Source organism: Panicum virgatum, chromosome 2K, assembly GCF_016808335.1.
Source record: "Panicum virgatum strain AP13 chromosome 2K, P.virgatum_v5, whole genome shotgun sequence".
Lineage (NCBI taxonomy): Eukaryota > Viridiplantae > Streptophyta > Magnoliopsida > Poales > Poaceae > Panicum > Panicum virgatum.
In genome coordinates, this window is record NC_053137.1 from 15,262,566 (window position 1) to 15,283,166 (window position 20,601).

The 20,601-nt window shown below is 46.2% G+C and overlaps 1 pseudogene; it reads left to right on the top strand.

The window, feature by feature from the left end:
- Positions 1-655: 655 nt before the first annotated feature.
- Positions 656-19,323, top strand: LOC120668561 (annotated as a pseudogene).
- Positions 19,324-20,601: the final 1,278 nt, after the last annotated feature.

Below are 20,601 nucleotides of genomic sequence, written 5' to 3' on the forward strand. Positions count from 1 at the left end.
GGGCCGGAGATTAGCTGGGCATAGCTTTAGCTCGGCCCAAAATATTAACTTTGTTTGCACATATTTATTTGCCCAAATTATGGCACTACCCGATCTTGCTTTCGTCTGCTACACACATTTATATCAAAGAGTCATTTTTTTCAACTGATAAATTGGTACGTTGGTCACATGCATGCATTGCTACAGTTGAACTTTTTATCTACTTGTATTGCCAAGGAAAGAAACTTACCTACTCAGTGGCGGAGCTAGGGGGCAAGTCAAGCAGGGGCCGATTCGAGATAAATGACTAGTAATCAACAATTCCATGTATTCATGAAACCATCGTTATCAAGTGTGAGCTCAGTCTACCACATAGTCCTTTGAAAATTACTCCAAGGTAGGGGGGTAGCCCACTATGGCCCTAACGTAGCTCCGCCGGTGTCCCTACTTCGTACTTAACAAATACTGTTATTTTTAGGTATTACTTACCGGCAAGTAGGAGTAATTAACTTATCGTTATCTGAATGTTCAAGATTTCGAAACATACATACATGTGCATCCTCTGTTCAAGAATAAATACAAGGCACATTATTTCGACTCAATTTACCTTCAAAGTTTAACTTGATGATTGTCTTCGCATAAATATCAGTCGAAATAAATTTGACTTTCCCTGGTGGTTGCAGCTGAGACCGGCCTCTCAGTCACAGCAGAGCCATCGAGCCAGCTGCAGCAGTGATCAGCGCGGAGCCATGGCGGCGGCGAGCGACGCGCTGCGGGTGGAGAGGCTGGTGCTCGCGGTGAACGGCCGGCGGTTCGAGGCCGCCGCCGACGAGCTGGACCCGTCGACGACGCTGCTGGAGTTCATCCGGACCCGGACGCCGTTCAGGGGGCCCAAGCTCGGCTGCGGCGAAGGTAGTTCCTTATTTTGTTTCTCGAGCTCTTCATGCGTACATGTGCCCTGCCAGCATGCTAAAACTCGTTCTTACTGTGTATTTCGTTCTTCATTTACATTTTTTTTCACTGATGATGAGGGCATTTTGCAAACATCATCAAAATGAAATCAGGTTGATTAAAATCTGCCCCCGTTTGCTCTCCCCTCCGCGTTTCACGCGAGAAAAGGGGCGCGTGGCGCTTCCCTGAGCTCTGGCAATTTTGCATAAAACCCCTCCTATTTTATAACAATTACAACTAAATCCAGCTCGTCACGGTGCTACAGTGATCACGTTCGTTTATTTGTCACATAGACCCTCACAAGAAGAATAAATTCGATAGTACTGCTATCTTTACAACCCCCCTAGGTGTTTTTCATTCAGCCCCTCCCGCAACAGGGAACCCTAACCCCTCCTCTCCCCGGCTCCACTCTCCTCCCCACCGCCGTCTCCCTCCCTCTCTCTCCCACATCCCATCTCCTCCCAGGCTCCCCGCAACCACCTCTCTCCCTCCCCGGCACGCGCTCGGCGCTCCCTCCTCCACCACGCGCTCAGCAGCCCCTCCACCGCACTGCCTCTGCCGCGAGTTGTGGCCTCTCGCACTCGGCACCCCCTCCTCCGCCGCGGCACAGGGCCTCCTCCACCATGGGTTGAGGCTGCCATGCTCGGCACAACCCCTCGCCACGACGCCGGGGCACGAGCCGCATAGTCCATCCACGGCTGCTCCCCTCTGGCTCCGAGTTCATCGGCACCTCCGCACAGATCCTCCATCCCTCCTCCTCCGCCACCCTCCCCGCCGGGGCATGACTTGGAGGGAGGGGCTGCGGGCCGACCAGAGCACCCTCCATCTCTCTCTCTCCCTCTCTCTCTCCCTCTCTCTCTCCCTCTCTCTCTCCCTCTCTCTCTCTCTCTCTCTCTCTCTCTCCGCCTCCTCCTCCTCTCGTCCGTCGCCTGGCACCCGAAGGGCACCAAAGGTTGCTACTTGTAGAGGAGGCAGTAGCCGGAGGTGCAGACGGTTGGTGATGGCTGTGGCGGCGGGCATCATGACGCTTGGCGCCCTTCGATCTCGACGGCACCCTCACGCACTACAAGTTATCATGGCGAGCTTGACCGATCCAACGCCGTCTGCACTGGGCAGGATGGCAAGAGCCAGGCACCTGCCTCTTGCCGGAAGGAGATGAGGTCGAAGGGTCAGCTAGGGCCAAGAAGCTGAAGAAGAGATGAGCCTGCCCCAGCGTGTACGTTTCAAATCACCTCCGTGACATGGTTGATGCACAAGATCTGTTCGACGAATTGCCTACAAGGTATATTTATATATATATATTTTTGCTTATGGATTTTCCTTTGCTGAATCAGTGGCAAGGTAGAGCATCTCATTTACCATCGAGGTACCTAAAGATGACTAGCATCTCATTTGTAAGTGCATGGTTTAAGTCATACGTTTCCAGTGCATGTGTGTTCATTTATCCGTTTGATTTTGTAGGCTAATTTAGATTAGTGTATTAAGTTCCTTGAAACATTGTGGTGCTATAAATTAGCTGGCCAGGCCATCCTTCTAGCTTTTCTCTCCGTTTTTCCTCATTCAGAAAATAATCTGGTCACTTCACATCAATGGCCAGCATCTGATTGCAGCATGTGTGAGGGAAATATATCACTGTAATGAAATAATGGTTGCAAATTCTTGTTGGTTCACGTACAACTGTGCACATATGTTCAAGCTTTACTCTGTCCAGTAGAATGAGCAGTGGTTGTTTGTGCAGAGTTTAGGCATCTTCTGTTACTCACTTGATCTCACTTTATAATGTGTCTATTTCAATCAGTAGATGCATGAAGGAAAGTAATATTTGGGAAAAATTCCTCACATGCCATTGGTTAAACCCTAAATCCCTTATATTTCTTGTGAACTGGTAGGCAAAACGTGCTGAACTCAAGGATACTGATATCATTTGCCTTTTGTTGTGTAGATATCATGCCAACAGAATGCTTAGCTTTTACGCACCAGGTGAGTTTTCTTTAGGATATGGTTTGTTTTTAGTGAACAGTTTTTTTAGAAAAAAATTATCCCCTGCTGGATGCTGGCTTAATAGTATTTTTTCTGGTGCTCCCATAGGGTTAGTGTTCTTCAAGCCTGCATTTTGGATGCATGTTCTTGTTAGTATGCTCAAAAATTTCATTTTCAACTATCGAAACGCAAACAACCAATTTATACCATGTCGCACCTCTTTATAGCTTGAATGTTGAGGAGTGTTCTACTTCTATCACACCACGAACTGTTCAGAAGATGGCAGATGCACTGCATGAAGGGTCGGTCCTTTCACACCTCTCATTAGGTATTTCTTTTGCACGACACTTATGATTTGTGTTTAACTAAAACTATTGGCAATGTTCATGTGCAAATGCTCACAAATTCCACACTCTCGACAGGAAAGATCAATCTGATATGTAGCAATGCAATGCTAACCTTCTATCCAAACTTGCCTCTCTGACAAGGTTAGCATAAGTTTTCTCCATATTTATTGATAGATACCAACATGTAGCGAAATAATAGATCAATTATAACATTAAGTCCTGCAGGTTTTCAGAACTAACTGACTGGTATAAAACTGAATAAGTTAACAGTTGATAAGTTGTGCCTGCTTGCACAATCCTTGCGCTTATCTGGACTTCTGCTAGGTGGAACTTCCATTGGACTGCTAAATTTTCTGCCCATCTTTTTTTAAATTTTTTGAAGGCTTTGCTTGCCATTTACGGTTAATATTTGCAGGCTGTGCGCAAAAATTTTATCTTATCTGTGCTACTCTTATGCATGTTGGGACAATTAGCCTTACTGATGCATTATTTTGTATATCTCAAGATTTGCTGAGGCTGGAGTTGTCTAACTATGGTCTTACAGCACCTGATTTTGCACAAATCTGTATAAATCTCTCTCGTATCAATACTCTTGACTTAAACTTTGGAGGAAATTCAATTAAACTGGAAATTTAATTCCTACTTAGATGTTCTGGTAATATGTATTACCATATTTCGGGAGCCATAATCCGCTGTGTTGTGTTGTACAATGCAGGGATGTGATGCTGTTCAGGCAATGCTTGTGAATCTTCCATGCAGTATTAGAGCACTCACACCGGACAGATGCAACCTTGAACTTGCTGGAATTGTTTGTATTATTCAGGCACTATCAGGTGATGAACAGCTACACTGAAACAATAGAAAAAAAGTCTCTCTGAAGCTAATAATCTTCTTTGCTTTCAGGAAATGACCAACTGGAGGAGCTGCGCTTGGCCGAGAACACAAACTCGGCACTAGAGAGAATAATTCAGTACGAAGGCATGCAAGAAGTATCAACAACCAATGAACAAAAACAATGTAGCAACCCTAAAACAAGCAATGCTATAGTCCAAGGAAATACTCTGCATATAGTTTGTCAATTTTTATTACTCTATGGTTATTTGCATTTGATTGTTCAAACTGTAGGGCGCGCATCGCGCGCCGAATGTTCTAGTATCTTGAATTTTAGATACTTGTTCGTGGCCCTTTCGATATGAACACGGTACAGTTGGCATGTTTCTTTTCTCTCCTTTATAGGAGTACCTTTCCACGTCGCACTCGCATAGCCAAACTACTCTTCCAGACCCTGTAAAAAATCTATGGGACCGTTTGGATCCCAAGGGCTGAAGCTTTCATTCCATCACATCAGACATTTGGACAGAGTATTAAATTAAATATAGGCTAATTGTAAAATCAATTGCCATATGATCCAATCCAATCAGCCAACAGCTACGTGCAAACAGGCAATTATTTCTAGACTATGAAGAAAGCATTGCTAACGTAACACACTAACAGCAAGTACGGCAAAACAGCCGTCAAAATCACAATTGGAGGGTTAATTGCTCAAGCTCCAATGCCAGAGGACGCAATTTGAACATAGATTAACATGTAAATTGGATCAGACTGGTTGAATGCCGGTGGGTTGCTACGGGTGAAAACGCACCATACATTGAGCATGCACAAAATACAACCGATCAACAATTTTCTAATTATGCTAATTCTAATTATCAGATTTTAATAGCACAAAGACAAAATCATAAAATAGTAGGCATAAAGAATTGAATTTTAGCTTCCAACTATGGACGGATGGGACTTTGGAGCGAGCACATTGGATCGTTTCGGCTTGGCTTCTTTGATCCCTCTAATTCAGTTTGTTCATGAGTAGCTCGTGAGCTGGCTCGAGCCAGCTGATCGATGAAATGACCAAAAATAGCTGCTCGGCTCGCTAAAGAAATCTATCTAGCCGAGCTGAGTCAAGCCGAGCAACAATCGAGTCGCGAGTTTTAAGCTCGCCGTTCAGCCCTAGTGATTTGCAAGCGAGGGGTGGAGCGAGCTCGAGAGGTGGGGTGAGGATGTCCGTAGATTTAAGTTGGACAACTTAGTTATGTAGTTGGTAGATGCAGAACCCGATCAAGCACGCAACAAAAATTTGTTCCATTTTATTTTTACAGCAAATACTCCTTCTGTTTTAAATCATAGTTTGTTTGGCTTTTTTACCTAAAATTTGACTACTCGTCTTATTCAAAAATTTGTGCAAAATGTCATTTATTTTGTTGTGGTTTGCTTTATCAATACATGGTCTTCAAGAATAACTTAAATTTGATAATGTTTACACAATTTTTTTAATAAGACGACTAATCATATTTGAGGTTAAAAAAACCAAACGAACTATAGTTTGGAACGGAGGTAGCACTAGCTACTATTTTTCCTGTGTTGCTATGGTCGAATGTTCAGTATTTAGTATGGTTATTTTTTATTTGGGGTGGATTTTTGGCACGGATTTTATTGTATTTCCACGTTCGCATGATATTCGAATTATTTTGAATCCATCTAAATTATAATATAGTATTGTTATTCAATTTTCATTGTATAAATTTTGATCCACCTTTTGGTGGTGTTGTTGGATCACACCAAAATTTCTAGGAAAAATATTAGGTACTTTTGAAATGGGTAAAAATAGATACAGAGATAGAGGAGACGGAGATTTTACTGTGAGGGTGTAAATTGACACGTTTTGAGAAACTTGAATGAACAAGTTGAGTACTCGTATTTGCAAAAAGGAGAAAAAAGATTTGAAAAACAGACTGCCGGCTCCACGCTCCCATCTCCGCCGCCCGTCGCCCGCCGCCCGCCGCCCCCGCGTGCGGCGTGTCGACGCCGTCCGCTCCAGCCGCTCCTCCGCGCAATGCGCCCGCCGGGACTGGCCGCTGCCACGCCGCCGCCGCGCGCACTGGTCTCCTTGGGTGCCGTCCTCTTCTGGTGGCGCCCTCACTTCGTGCTTCCGGGACTTCCTCCCCTACCAAATTCTTTAATCCTCGAGGTAAGTACTGAGACCAAGTTTCTGTAATCAGTGTCCGCATTGCGAGACCTAGGTTGTAGATAAGTAGCCCTTGCCTTTCTTTAATCTGGATTAAACATATTGCCCCCTCCGTCTGTTGGGGATCCGTCGTCGTAATATTCATCAATATTTTAGTCTTGCATTTGCATGATCCCAAAGCTTGGATTTTGGGGGTCATGTAAACTCTAAACTATTGCAGCATTGCGGGAGTCGGATATCTTGAGTGTGCGCCTCCAGTCCCCACCACCAACTAGCATCTCATTGTGATGTTACTCTAAAGCTGTTGACACAGATTCACCTCAGGTCCCACCCAGCCCACCAGACCGCCGGATCTATGACCCCGGGGCAGGTTGGCATTGCCATACTAGGCTAGCTACTTGAAATAAGGATAATTTGTTAATTTGGCACGGACACTGTGAGTGTGAATGCTGCAACTATGTGCTAATTGAATGGCCTTCTGTTGGGGATCTGTCATTCCAATGGCAATGTTCAGCACTATTGTCGTCTACGCACTGGCTTGTGACTGCATCATTCGCAGAATCCTATAGTTTATGTGTAAATATTTGCATATAGTACAGATACCTTTTTTTTTATCTATTTGGTTCTTCTTGCCACATAAGATTTCAGTACGAAATTCCTAACCAAAATGGAACAAGAAAATACCAATAAATGCTGCCATTTTGGACCAGTTGAGGTTTGGTTTTCCAGTTACGCTTATTGATAAGAAGAAAATATACAACCTTCAGTGATACAAAAAAAATATTGACATTGAGAATGCATGCAGCCGGACAATTTTAATTCTGATCTGCCATGTCTTTTTATGCATTTAGATTGGCCATATGGAATTTGTACGTTCAGTTTTTTATATTGTTGTTTTTATTAGGTTCTAGGCACATATTTCTATGGAAATCATTGTGAACCATGCCTATGTACATAATGTGGCACTAACCAGAGTTAGAGAGTAATGTTGTGTCACTTAGTCAATTACTGTGTTTCCTTGCAGGTGGATGTGGGGCTTGTGTCGTCCTTATAGCAAAGTATAACCCCAAGACAGACGAGGTGACTGAATTTTCAGCCAGTTCATGCCTCACGCTCATTTACAGTCTAAACTTTTGTTCTGTTATCACCACTGAAGGTCTTGGGAACACCCGAAATGGATTCCATGCTATTCAGAAAAGAATGTCGGGGTTCCATGCATCTCAGTGTGGTTTCTGCACTCCAGGCATGTGCATGTCCATTTTCTCTTCACTTGTCGGTGCTGACAATTCGAAGAGGCCTCAACCGCCAAATGGGTTTTCAAAACTAAAAGTATCAGAAGCAGAGAAGGCTTTCTCAGGCAACTTGTGTCGATGCGCAGGTTACCGACCGATTGTTGATGCCTGCAAAAGTTTTGCATCAGATGTTGACTTGGAAGATTTGGGCCTTAATGTATTCTGGAAAAAAGGTGATAAGAAGCCAGATGTTGGCAAGTTACAAAGCTACACTTTCGGTGGTGGAATCTGCACTTTCCCAGACTTCCTAAAGTCTGAGATCAAAACTCTACAACATGTGGATGATGTTAACATTACAACCTCCAAGGGGAGCCTGTATCATCCTACATTGCAAAATTACACTCTTTGCAGTGGAATCTTCACTTGCCTGGATTTTCTAAAGTCTGGCCTTAAATACCAGCGATACCATATGAATGATGCTAATAATACAGTCTCCAAGGATGGCTGGTATCACCCTAGAAGTATTAAACAGTATTATGAATTAATAAATTCTACTCTATTCAGTGAGTGTTCTGTCAAAGTGGTTGTTGGGAACACTAGTGCTGGTGTATACAAGGATTATGACCTTTATAATAAGTATATTGACATAGGAGGAATTCCAGAACTTTTGTCTATTGTGAGGAAAGCTGAAGGCATTGAAATTGGAGCAGCAATAAAAATTTCTAGGAGCATTGAAATACTTGAGAAAGAAAGTAAGCCCATGTCATCTCCAAATGGAAGTGTGGTTTTCAGAAAACTTGCTGACCACATGAGCAAGGTGGCCTCACCATTTGTCCGTAACACAGCAAGCCTTGGAGGAAACATAATTTTAGCACAAAAAAATCCATTTCCCTCTGATATTGCAACCATACTTCTTGGTGCTGGTTCAACTGTTTGCATTCAGGTTGTCGGAGAACAGAGACATATTACTTTAGAGGAGTTCTTGGAGCAGCCTCCTCTTGATCGTAGCAGTTTACTCTTGAGCATATTTATTCCACATTGGATTTTAGATTCTCAGACAGAAACAAGTTTGGTCTTTCAAACTTACCGAGCAGCATCTCGTCCTCTTGGAAATGCAATTTCGTATGTTAACTCTGCTTTCCTGGGACATGTTAGTTTTGATGAATCATCAGGTGATCATGTTTTAAGTAATCTGCACTTGGCGTTCGGTGCATATGGAACAGAACATGCTATTAGAGCAAGGAAAGTGGAGAAATTCCTAACTGGTAAATTACTCACTGCATCCACTATACATGGAGCAATTCAGTTACTTAAAGAAACGATTGTACCAATGAAGGGAACATCACATCCTGAATATAGAATCAGTGTGGCTGTTGGATTTCTCTTAGTTTTCTTTCTGTACATGTTAAAGGCATTGCTGATCCTGGAAAAACTTTTAGCACAAGCTCTGATGATTCTGTGGATATAATTGATGTCTATGACAGCCCACTGTCTTCACATCAGGAAACTATTTCCAGTGATGAATATAAACCCATTGGTGAGCCAATGAAGAAGTATGGAGTTGAGCTTCAAGCTTCAGGTTGGTGGTTTCAATAAATCACCACAATTACAAATACAACCATGATTTTCGAAAAAAAAAACTAATACAATCATCAATACTTTGCCCAAGCATCCTTCTTAAAGGACATTACACAAACTTTCTTTTGTATGATATAGGTGAGGCTGTATATGTGGATGACATTCCAGCTCCAAAGAATTGCCTCCATGGAGAATTTATTTACAGCACACAACCTCTTGCTTTTGTCAAGAATATTACATTCAAGTCTTCATTATCGTCACAGAAGATCATCACAGTTGTTCTGCCAAGGATATTCCAAAGGAAGGACAAAATATTGGATCAATGTCCATGTTTGGTGATGAACTACTATTTGGTGATCCAATTACTGAATTTGCTGGACAGGCTCTTGGTGTTGTGGTAGTTATCTATTTCATCTTTTTATTACTCTCTTAAGGGATTTCTATTCCTGAACCTCTAGCATTTTTAGAAATAGAGTTTAGGACAGATTAGCTAAAAGCCTAAAACATGATCTTTACATCAGATTGCAGAAACACAGAGATATGCTGACATGGCAGCAAAACAAGTTGTTGTTGAGTATGATATTCTGGATTTGAAGCCACCAATCTTAACCATGGAACAAGCAGTGCAAAACAATTGCTACTTCAATGTTCCTTCTGTTTTTTATCCCAAGCAAGTTGGTGATTTTTCTATGGGCATGGCTGAAGCTGATCACAAGATACTGTCAACTGAAGTATGTTTACTTAATACACTCCTAGACCTATTCTAATGTCATCACAATTACGTTCCTAAAAATAGAATGAATGAAACTATGGACTCTTACTTTAACAATTGATACTTAGCTATCCTCACTTTTGAATGTTATTTCTCATTTTGGAATCTGTATTGCACGGAACTATACTTTTATTTGAATTTTGTCAATATAGGCAGCAAATACCATGTTGTCAGTAAACTGGAAAAAGAACATAACATCAACACTAGCTCATTACCTTCTTGAGATAATGCTACTGATAAACACTCAAGTAGCAGGGTTCGTAAGATATTTACATAGATCCTCCTTGATAAAATTAAAATGACAAAGGTCCAAGCAGCGAGGACATGTTTTGACTGGAACTCCTGCCGTCAATGTTGGATAGAGGGACAGAAGGTTTGCAAGTAGTACAGTCATTCTAGAGGGTTAATTGATGCTGGCTAGGAAATATGTCCAGATAGTTAAGAAAACTGAGTCCATGTTGTTATGGAATAGAATTCAAGTCATGACAGGTGTGTCTGAGCTGTCAAAGTTTAGCAATATACTAAAAAGAGATCCAATGCAGTGGATCATGAAAGAATTATATTTCTCTCGTCTCCTCTTGCTATATCTAACTCCCTCTAGCTCTCTTATCACAGAGTATGTCTATCTAGAATTTCAAGTCCCTTTGAAGTCATGCTGTGCAGCCATCTTCTGCACATTATATATACAAGTGTAAACCAAATTGAATGGCTTTCTCCCACACCATACTCCACTTACCTTCTCTCACAATATAGTTCATAAATTTAAAAACTACCGTTATGATATAACTGTGTATGTAGTATTAACTGCTTTGTTGTTAAACAAACCGTCAAAAAAATAAAAGTACTTTGTTTGTGCACTAATACATTTAGGAACTATATGTGGAACTTTTAAAAGGAATCATGCAACTTTCTATTAAATATAGATAAATTTTTCTCATTATACAAATGCTAGCACCTGCATGCCAAACTGATGTTTTTGGTAGTCAATGTGACTTCCAAATCAAATCTTTGACCTTTACTTCTTATCACCATGTGTTAGAGAACTTACAAATATATCAGTGTGAACAAATATTTGATGAGAATATGCTAATATCATTTCCATATTATAAGAATACACACTTTTTTGATCTATTTTTAACACGGAGGTAGTAATTTCCTTTTCTATGAATGCCAGCAGAGAATACTGTTTGTGTATATTGAGCCTATGTATAGAGGCCCATGTATAGGAACTATATATCCCACCTTTCTAGGGTTTGGAGGAATACATCTCATTATTCTCTCCTACATGGTATCATTAGCATAGGGTTAGGGTTCCTCTTCTCTCCTCCCTCCCCTCCCAGCCGCCGCCGCCACCGGCAGCCATGGCCGGCCGCCGGCACCTCCCCCCTCTCCTCCTTCCCTCCCCTTCCCTCCTCCTCCTCTGCAGCCACCGCCCCTGCACCCTCTGCTGCAGCCGCCCCAGGTGTTGCGCCGGCCTGGCGCCCCCCGCCGCCGCCCTGACCATCCTTGAGCTAGTGGCGCCGCCGCAGCGGGGGCCGCGGGCATTGTTGCCGCCGGGGCTGTGGGCGCCACCGCGGCCGCCGCAGGTCCCGTGTTGCAGGCCGCCGCCGCCCAGGGTATCCTGCAGCCTGCGCCGCCGTGCCCCCTGCAGGACGCCGCTCAGCAGGGCCCCCTGCTGCCCGACGCCACCGCTCCAGCCGCCCTGCGGGTCGTGGCGCAGCTGCTGCAGGCCGCGGGCGCTGATCCGGCCTCCCTGCAGGCCGCGCCCGATCCCGCGTGGTCTGGTCTCGGGATGTCTCCCGCAGATACGCCACTCGCAGCCGCCGCCCTCCGTGGGCAGCAGGCCGACGCCGCTCTCACCGCGGCCCTCCTCGCCGCCAAGTCGGAGGCTTCGACGGCCCAGGAACGGGTCCGCGTGGCTGCCCTCGCTTGGGAGCGCGAGTGCGCCACGGCCAACGCCCTCGCTCTCCGGATCGCCGAGGCGGAGCACTTCTTTCGTGTCTCCTCCGGCCAGCTGCCCGTCGTTCCCGAGCATGGCGCCTTTTCCTTCCACCAGGCTCCGCCCGCTGGATCTGGGCCCCGGCACGACCCGACCGACCCCATGGTCGGTCAGCTCCACCTCCAGGCCACCGGCATCCAGAACATTAGGGCCCTGGTCACCGTCCTCCTCGACACCACATCCTCTTCCTACGGACGCTAGCGGGACCAGGTTCTGCTCGCCCTTCGTCGCTACGCCCTCAACGACCACGTCCTCCTCGACACGCCGATCGAGGCGCGGGACATGGCGTGGCTGCGCCTCGACAGCGTCGCCATGTCCTGGATCTTCAGGACCATCTCCCTAGATCTTCAGGACCTCGTCAGGACCCACGGCGGCACCGCACGACAGGCCTGGGTGGCACTCGAGGGGCAGTTCCTCGGCAACGCCGAGTTCCGCGCTCTCCAGCTCGACGCCACCTTCCGCACCTTCGAGCAGGAGGACCTCTCTATTGGTGAGTTCTGCCGGCGGATGAAGAGCATGGTTGATACTCTTCACGACCTCGGGTGTCCGGTGTCCGATCGGGTCTTGGTGCTCAATGTCCTGTGGGGTTTGAGCAGCACCTATGACCACTTGAAGACCTGGATCACCCGCCAGAGGCCCTTCCCCTCCTTCCTGCAGGTCCGGGACGACATCGCCCTCGAGGAGATCACCAGGGGTCTCATGCCCGGATCGTCCTTGTCCACCCCAACCGCGCTCGTCGCTGCTCCACCGGCTTCCTCCGCCGCTCCTGCCACCTCTCTCCTTGGTGCTGCTCCCGCCGGGCAGACCGGAGGTGGGGGGGGGGGAGGGGGGGCGTGGATGTTGGCGGCGGCGGGGGACGGGGTGGTGGTGGTACTGGTGGCCTTGCTTTTTGGGGTACCGGTACCGGTACCGGTGGGGGCCGTCGGGGCGCATCGACTCCGGCTCCCGCTCCTGCCACTGCCCCTGGAGGTACGCCCTAGCCATCCTTCAGCAACCCATGATCAGGGCATATCTCGATGTGGCCGTTTCAGGGTCCGGGGGGGGCTCGTGCTCAGCTCCAGCTGCGCGGCTATGTTCACCGGTGCTGCCCCCACGCTGTCCTGGACCCCGCCCGCTCAGCCCAGCTAGCAGCCGACCTGGCCTGTGGGGTGGGACCAGGCCGCACTGGCGCAGTCCTTCAGCACCATGGGGCTGACGCCGCCGGTCAGCACCGAGGGGATCGCCGACTCGGGTGCCTCCTTCCACACCACCCCAGATACTGGTATCCTCTCTTCTGTTCGACCCCCACACCCCTCTTTCTTCCATCATGGTTGGTGATGGGTCTTGCCTTTCTGTCACCGCCGTGGGTTCTGCTCCTGGTTCTTTTCGTCTTCCCAATGTCCTTGTTGCTCCTCAGATGGTTCACAATCTTCTTTCAATTCATCAATTTACTGCTGATAATTCTTGTTCCATTGAATTTGACTCTTCTGGTCTTACTGTGAAGGATTCGGCTTCCCGCCTCCGATGTGACAGCCCGGGGCCCCTTTACACTCTTCGGCTTCCTGCTTCCGCTGCTCCACCTTCGACTTCTTCGTCTGCTGCTTTTGTCGTGACGCCTTTTTCCACCACATGGAAACGCCGGCTTGGACACCCCGGCCACGACGTTTTGGCTCAGCTCAGTTGTAGTACCGATGTTCCATGTACTAGGGCTTCTGCTGAGCACCTCTGTCATGCGTGCCAGTTAGGTTGTCATGTTAGACTTTCTTTTTCTTCTTCTTCGCATGTTGCGCATGCTTTTGATCTTGTTTACTGTGACCTGTGGACATCTCCTATACTCAGCATATCTGGCTATAAATACTATCTGGTCGTGGTGGATGATTTTTCTCATTACTCTTGGACTTTTCCTTTGCGCGCCAAGTCTGAGACATTCCCCACCCTCCTCTACTTCTTTGCCTGGGTGTCCACTCAGTTCGGCCTCACCATTAAAGCCGTCCAGTGTGACAACGGGTGTGAGTTCGATAACTCCACCTCCCGTTCCTTCTTCCTCTCTCGGGGTGTTCAGCTGCTTTTGTCTTGTCCGTATATCTCTCCTCTGAACGGCAAGGCTGAGCGGATGATTCGCACGACGAACGACATCGTGCGCACCCTTCTGATTTAAGCCTCTCTGTCCCCGTGCTTCTGGGCTAAAAGCCTCCACACCGCCACCTACTTGCTCAACCGTCTTCCGTCCACTGCTCCTCCTGCTCACACTCCACACCACGCTCTTTTCGGTACCCCTCCTCGCTACGACCACCTTCGGGTCTTCGGGTGTGCGTGTTACCCTAACACCTCCGCCACAACTTCTCACAAGCTGGCGCCCCGCTCGACTCGTTGTATGTTCCTTGGTTACTCCTCTGACCACAAGGGGTACCGATGCTTTGACCTCACCTCTCGCCGTGTCCTGATCTCCCGACACGTCGTCTTTGACGAGTCGGATTTCCCCTACTCCACCTCCTCCACACCTTCCCCTGACCCCGAGTTGGATTCACTGTTTTCAACTGACTAGGTGGTTCAGCCACCGTTATCTGTCTGTCCTTTCCCTGCAGGTCTTTTCGGTACACCGGCACCATTCCAGTGATCCCTGCTGCGCTGAGCGCGGCCCCGGTGCCCGAGGTCGCGCCACGCGCGGCGCCCGGACCTCCGGTCGTGCCGCGTGCGGACCCGGTGTCTCCGGCTGCGCCACGTGCGGCCCCGGTGCCTTTCCCTGCACCTGCGCGGTACGCTCAGCCGGTGCAGGTGTACCGGCGGCGCCGACACCGGCGCCACCGCAGTACGTTCAGCCGGTGCAGGTATACCGGCGTTGTTCGGCGCCGACACAGGCGCCGCCTCCGGCTCCGGAGGCTCTAGGAGTTTGCTATGAAAGATCTTGGTCAGCTCCACCACTTCTTGGGCGTCACTGTTGAGCCTCGCCCGTCTGGCCTTCTCTTTCACCAGCGGCAGTACGCACTCGATATTCTGGAGCGGGCTGGGATGACTGATTGCAAGCCCTGCTCCACTCCTGTCGACACTCAGGCGAAGTTGTCTGCTGATCTGTGTGATCCTGTGGCTGATCCTACTGCCTACCGGATTCTGACCGGTGCCTTGCAGTACCTCACCTTCACTAGGCCGGACCTCACCTACGCTGTTCAGCAGGTCTGTCTCCATATGCATGATCCTCGGGAGTCACACCTTGCTGCACTGAAGCGTCTCCTTTGCTATGTCCGTGGCACTGTGGACCTCGACCTGGTGCTTCACCGCTCGTCCTCTGCTGAGCTGGTTGTCTACACCGACGCTGACTGGGCTGGTTGTCCGGACACTCGCCGCTCCACTTCCGGCTACGTCATCTTCCTGGGCGGCAACCTGGTCTCCTGGTCGTCCAAGCGGCAGCCGGTTGTCTCCTGCTCCAGTGCCGAGGCGGAGTACCGTGCTGTCGCTAACGGCGTGGCGGAGGCGTCCTGGCTACGACAGTTGTTGGCGGAGCTCCACAGCCCGCTCGCCAAGAGCACGCTCGTCAACTGCGACAACGTCAGCCCCGTGTATCTCTCCACCAACCCTGTTCAGCATCAGCGGACGAAGCATATGGAGATCGACTTGCACTTCGTGCGCGACAGGGTCGCCATCGGCGATGTTCAGGTACTCCATGTCCCGACCACCTCCCAGTTTGCCGACATTTTTACCAAAGGACTATCCTCCTCGACTTTCTCGGAGTTTTGCTCCAGCCTCAACGTAGCAGGTGGCTAGTTGTGTCGGGGGGTAATTTGCCCTTTGTACTTTCTTTTCTTCTTGTCCAGTCTTGAACACCGCTGCGACGGTAGTTCAGACTGCGGGGGGTGTTGGCTTTCTTGTTGTCCAGTCTTGAACACCGCTGTGCCGGTAGTTCAGACTGCGGAGGGGTATTGGTGTATATTGAGCCCATGTATAGAGACCCATCTAGAGGCATCTAGGGGCCCATGTATAGGAACTATATATCCCACCCTTCTAGAGTTTTGAGGAATACATCTCATTATTCTCTCCTACAAATACTTTGTCCCATAGTAATTTGTGTGGCTTTGGTATTTGCAGGTAAAACTTGCTTCTCAGTACTACTTTTACATGGAAACACAAACAGCATTGGCAATTCCAGATGAAGATAATACCATTGTTGTCTACAGTTCCTCACAATACCCTGAGCTTGCTCAGACTGTCATTGCTAAGTGCCTTGGTATTCCACTTGGTAATGTGCGTGTCATTACAAGAAGGGTTGGAGGAGGCTTCGGTGGAAAGGCATATCGATCATTCCCTGTGAGAATCTGATGAATTAAACCAGTGTCACTGTGATTATGTTATATTTGTGACTGCAATTTTTGTATCTTCTCTTGTCCGCTAAATATTATTCTGCATTTCACAACTCTTATTGTTTCGTATTTGAAGGCTTGCTTCTTAAGATACTCAGAATGACAAAACACAACAAGATATCATGTGCTTTTTTTGTGAAAGAACAAGATATCATGTGCTGGCTGAACATATTATTATACTTTTATATTTAACATTACCAATCTTTTATATTTACACTTGAGCATATCACAAATTGCATAATTATTTTTAGCTTGTGTCTTAATAATGAATATGAGTAGAAAACATGCTACGCTTATAAATTACATATACCAGTGTTTTTTTTTTCTTTTTTAAGAAGAGTGGCAGGATAGAAGAGTGGCAGGATAATTTCCTAGTGGCATAAAATATATTAGTACATAAATATTTCAAGGTCTTAACCAAAGAGCTACGAACTTTAGGAAGGCAAGAAGATAGTAGATTGCTCGAGAAGTAAAATCATGAGCATCCATTTCAATTTTCAAGAACATGTTCTTTTATTTCTCAATGCATTTATTCTGCAGTGGGCAGGATACAAATAATATGATTGTTGAAAGAATTTTAAAATGTGATTATTCATCTGGTAAGAAAGAATTCTAGGATAGTGGAACACATTGAGCATATTTTTTGTTGCTGACTAATGCCAAATATCCTTTTGTAGGTTGCAACAGCAGCGGCACTTTGTGCATACAAGTTACGATGTCCTGTGCAGATGTATCTCAATCGTAATACTGACATGATCATGGTTGGCAGCAGGCACCCCATGAAGGCTCATTACTCTGTTGGTTTCAAGTCTGATGGAAAAATTACAGCCTTACACCTAGATCTACTAATTGATGCTGGGATATCTGAGGATTTAAGCCCTATAATACCTAGTGGTGTTATATCAGCTCTAAAGAAGTACAACTGGGGTGCTCTCTCGTTTGACATCAAGCTTTGCAAAACAAACAACACATCCAAATCAACAATGCGAGCTCCAGGAGATACACAAGGTTCTTTAATTGCTGAAGCTATTATTGAGCATGTTGCTTCAGTGTAATCACTCGATGCTAACCGTGTGAGGGAAATGAATTTTCACACCTATGATAGTCTCTTATTGTTCTACCCAGCTAGTGCAGGCAAATAATCAACATACACGTTACATTCTATTTTCAATAGACTAGCACTGACTTCAAGCTACCGGCATCGAGCTAATACTGTCAAGCAGTTTAACATTTGCAATAAGTGGCGGAAGAGGGGTATCTCTTGTGTGCCCCTAATTTTCAACGTATCACCAAGGCCAGCACCTGGCCGAGTGTCTGTACTCAAGGATGGTTCTATTGTGGTTCAGGTCGGAGGAATTGAAATTGGACAAGGACTTTGGACGAAAGTCCAGCAGATGACAGCTTTCGCTTTGGGGCAGCTGTGGCCTGAGGGTTGTGAAGACCTTCTGGAGAGAGTGCGCGTTCTTCAGGCTGATACATTGAATTTAATACAGAGTGGAGTTACCGGCGGCAGCAGTACTTCTGAATCTAGTTGTGCAGCAACCCTTCAGGCCTGCAAGCTGCTGATTAGCAGATTAAATCCTATCATGTATAAGCTGCGACTGCAATAAGCCACTGTCTCGTGGGATAATTTGATTTCTCAAGTAATTTTATTTATCTGATGTTTCTGGTTAGGATAAATAATAGAATGTCTTTTTGATCTTTGAAAAAGTTTATGTTTCTAGTACTTCACATTGCTGTAACCTCTCGTTCACATGCAGGCCTCTCAGGAAAATGTGAATTTGTCAGCAAGCGTCTTCTGGGTACCTGAACAAGGGTCCAATAGCTATTTGAATTATGGAGCTGGAATTAGTGAGGTGCGTCAAATTTCAAGCCAAATGTTAATCATATATTCAAATTGAGTTTGGTTCACCGCGTATGAATACTCTCTTTTTTTTTAACTCGTTTTGTTCAAATTCTTCTGAAAAAAACAGGTTGAGATTGATCTTATTACAGGAGCGATTACAATACTAAGGAGTGATCTTGTATATGATTGTGGCATGAGTTTGAACCCTGCAGTGGACTTGGGCCAGGTTTTCTTGTGTTTTCTCTTTGTTTTTTCTCGAACATGCACGAGAGCTGCAGATCATTATATTATGAAGAAAGTTTTTTCTTTGTTGTTCCTTCTATACTACAAAAGTTTTATATTTTGTTCATTTAACATATGTTTTAAATTTTCTTTTTCATTAATGCAAATATACACTGCTCTCCTGATGTTCAAGAAAAATATATTTATCTTGGAAATAAATCGCACTAATAAAGGCCAATGAAATCCAACTTTTCCTCCCTTTTTTGATAAAATTATTATGTTAAATTTGTCCTTTTGGTTTTACAAATCCACTGAAGAGTTGTCCTAATTTTGATGGCTAATATCTGATCCGTGTAATCTGTTACAGATTGAGGGTTCCTTTATACAAGGAGTTGGTTTCTTCATATATGAAGAACACGAGACTAACAGTGACGGCCTAGTGGTCAGCAACAGCACATGGGACTACAAAATCCCAAGTGTCGACACTATCCCAAAGCAGTTCAATGTCGAGGTCCTCAACACTGGACATCACAAGAACCGTGTGCTTTCCTCAAAAGGTAACCCCTTATTATGTGATCACAGTGCAATAAGAATTTTACAAATTTCAAAGAACAATGTTTGAAAGCAACTAACTATTACTTGTGCAGCTTCTGGTGAGCTTGCCGTGGTTCTTGCATCATCCGTTCACTGTGCACTCAGGGAAGCGATCCGAGCAGCGAGGAAGGATTTCTCATACAACACTGAATCTGGAACCTCCCCTCTGATATTCCAGCTCAATGTCCCAGCACCAATGACAGTAGTGAAGGAATTATGTGGTTTCGATATTGTCGAGAAGTACCTTGAGAATCTATCAGCCATGAATCAGCAAGTTGAGCATAATGTTAGGCTATCAACACCAGCATATGTGCACGCACTATGTGCATCTTCTTTGCAAACAAAACTGTAATTGACAATGGAGATTCGTAGCAACTACTGTTTGTGATGAATGATGTGGCCCACCAGTGTGTAACCTCTATCATTCACCCTTTCTAAGCTGGTCTGATTAAAAAAATACTTTAATACTGCCAAAATTGAATAATGTCAATGCAATTGCTCCCTGCAATTTAATGACAGTTTTGCTCATGGCGTCCGGGAGGCTGTGCGCCGCTGGACGATGCTGGCTGGGTGCCGCCGCTGGTCTGGGCCAGGACGGACGTTGTTCTGGATTAGCTTGGGCCAGGCCGGCGCAAGTAGCCTGATTGTTCTTTGGGCCTCGGGTGGCTGCGAGGCTCGGTGAATTCTATATTCCACAAGATTTTTTCATATCCACCTTATAGTTTTTGAGATTCATACAGACAATTATAGTCCTTGGATCCAACCAAACCATATCTTCCTCTCTCCCTCCCTCCTCCTGCTTCCTCTCTCCCCAGCTCTTCCCGCGCGTCGCTGGCACCGGCGCCCTTCCGCACATTGCGTGCCCTGCCGGCCGCCGCACGCCGGCCGCCGCACGCCAGCCGCCGGCACCAGAGAAGAAGATAGAGGAAAAATATTTGTTCAACATTTTTAAAATTGGTTCAACATTTTTGAGATGCTAGTTCAACATTTTTGAGATGTTGGTTCAATATTTTTTAGATGCTAGTTCAATATTGGTTCAATATTTTTGAGATGTTGGTTCAACATTTTTTCAGTAAAATATTAAATGGGTTATCAGTTGAGATTTAGTAGGCTTTATAGATAAGTTGTTTATTCATCTTTCGGAAGACATATAGGAGCCCCGGTGAGGCTCAGCTGCTTGGGCCAAATCGGCAAGCAGCCTGACTATTATTTGGCCTTAATATAAATAATGACTGCCCCGGCGTCCTCGAGATAGATGTATCTGTCTTCGCTGCCACCGCGATACCTCTAGCCAGCTGCTGAGCGCTCCAGCATCCAGTGGCGGATCTATCGGTGGGGTGGGCGGGGCTCGAGGGGCGCTGCTGGGGTCACGCGGGTGACCCCAGCAGACTTGCCACCTACTACATATTTTATGTTGTTGGGTCTAAACTGGTCCAACAAACTGGCCTACAGTCAAATTTGTTATTTTGTTCCGGAACCATTTTATAATTGTTCTAGCAATATAAAAAATTTGTTTGGGAACAAAAATTTTTTTGTTCCAGAACAAAAGTAGTTATTGGGCCTTGCGCGATGATTTGACTGCCAGTAACCCGAACGACTCCTAACATTTGCTGAGCTCGAGCCCCTCCCCTATTGTCGAAAAATCAACGGAGCCCCGCCCCGCCCCCCACCCCAAAAAAATTTTGGGGAAGCAGGTTCCCCAATAATCCTAAAATTTCTATTGGGACATCTCCCGGTACCAGTTATTGGAAAAG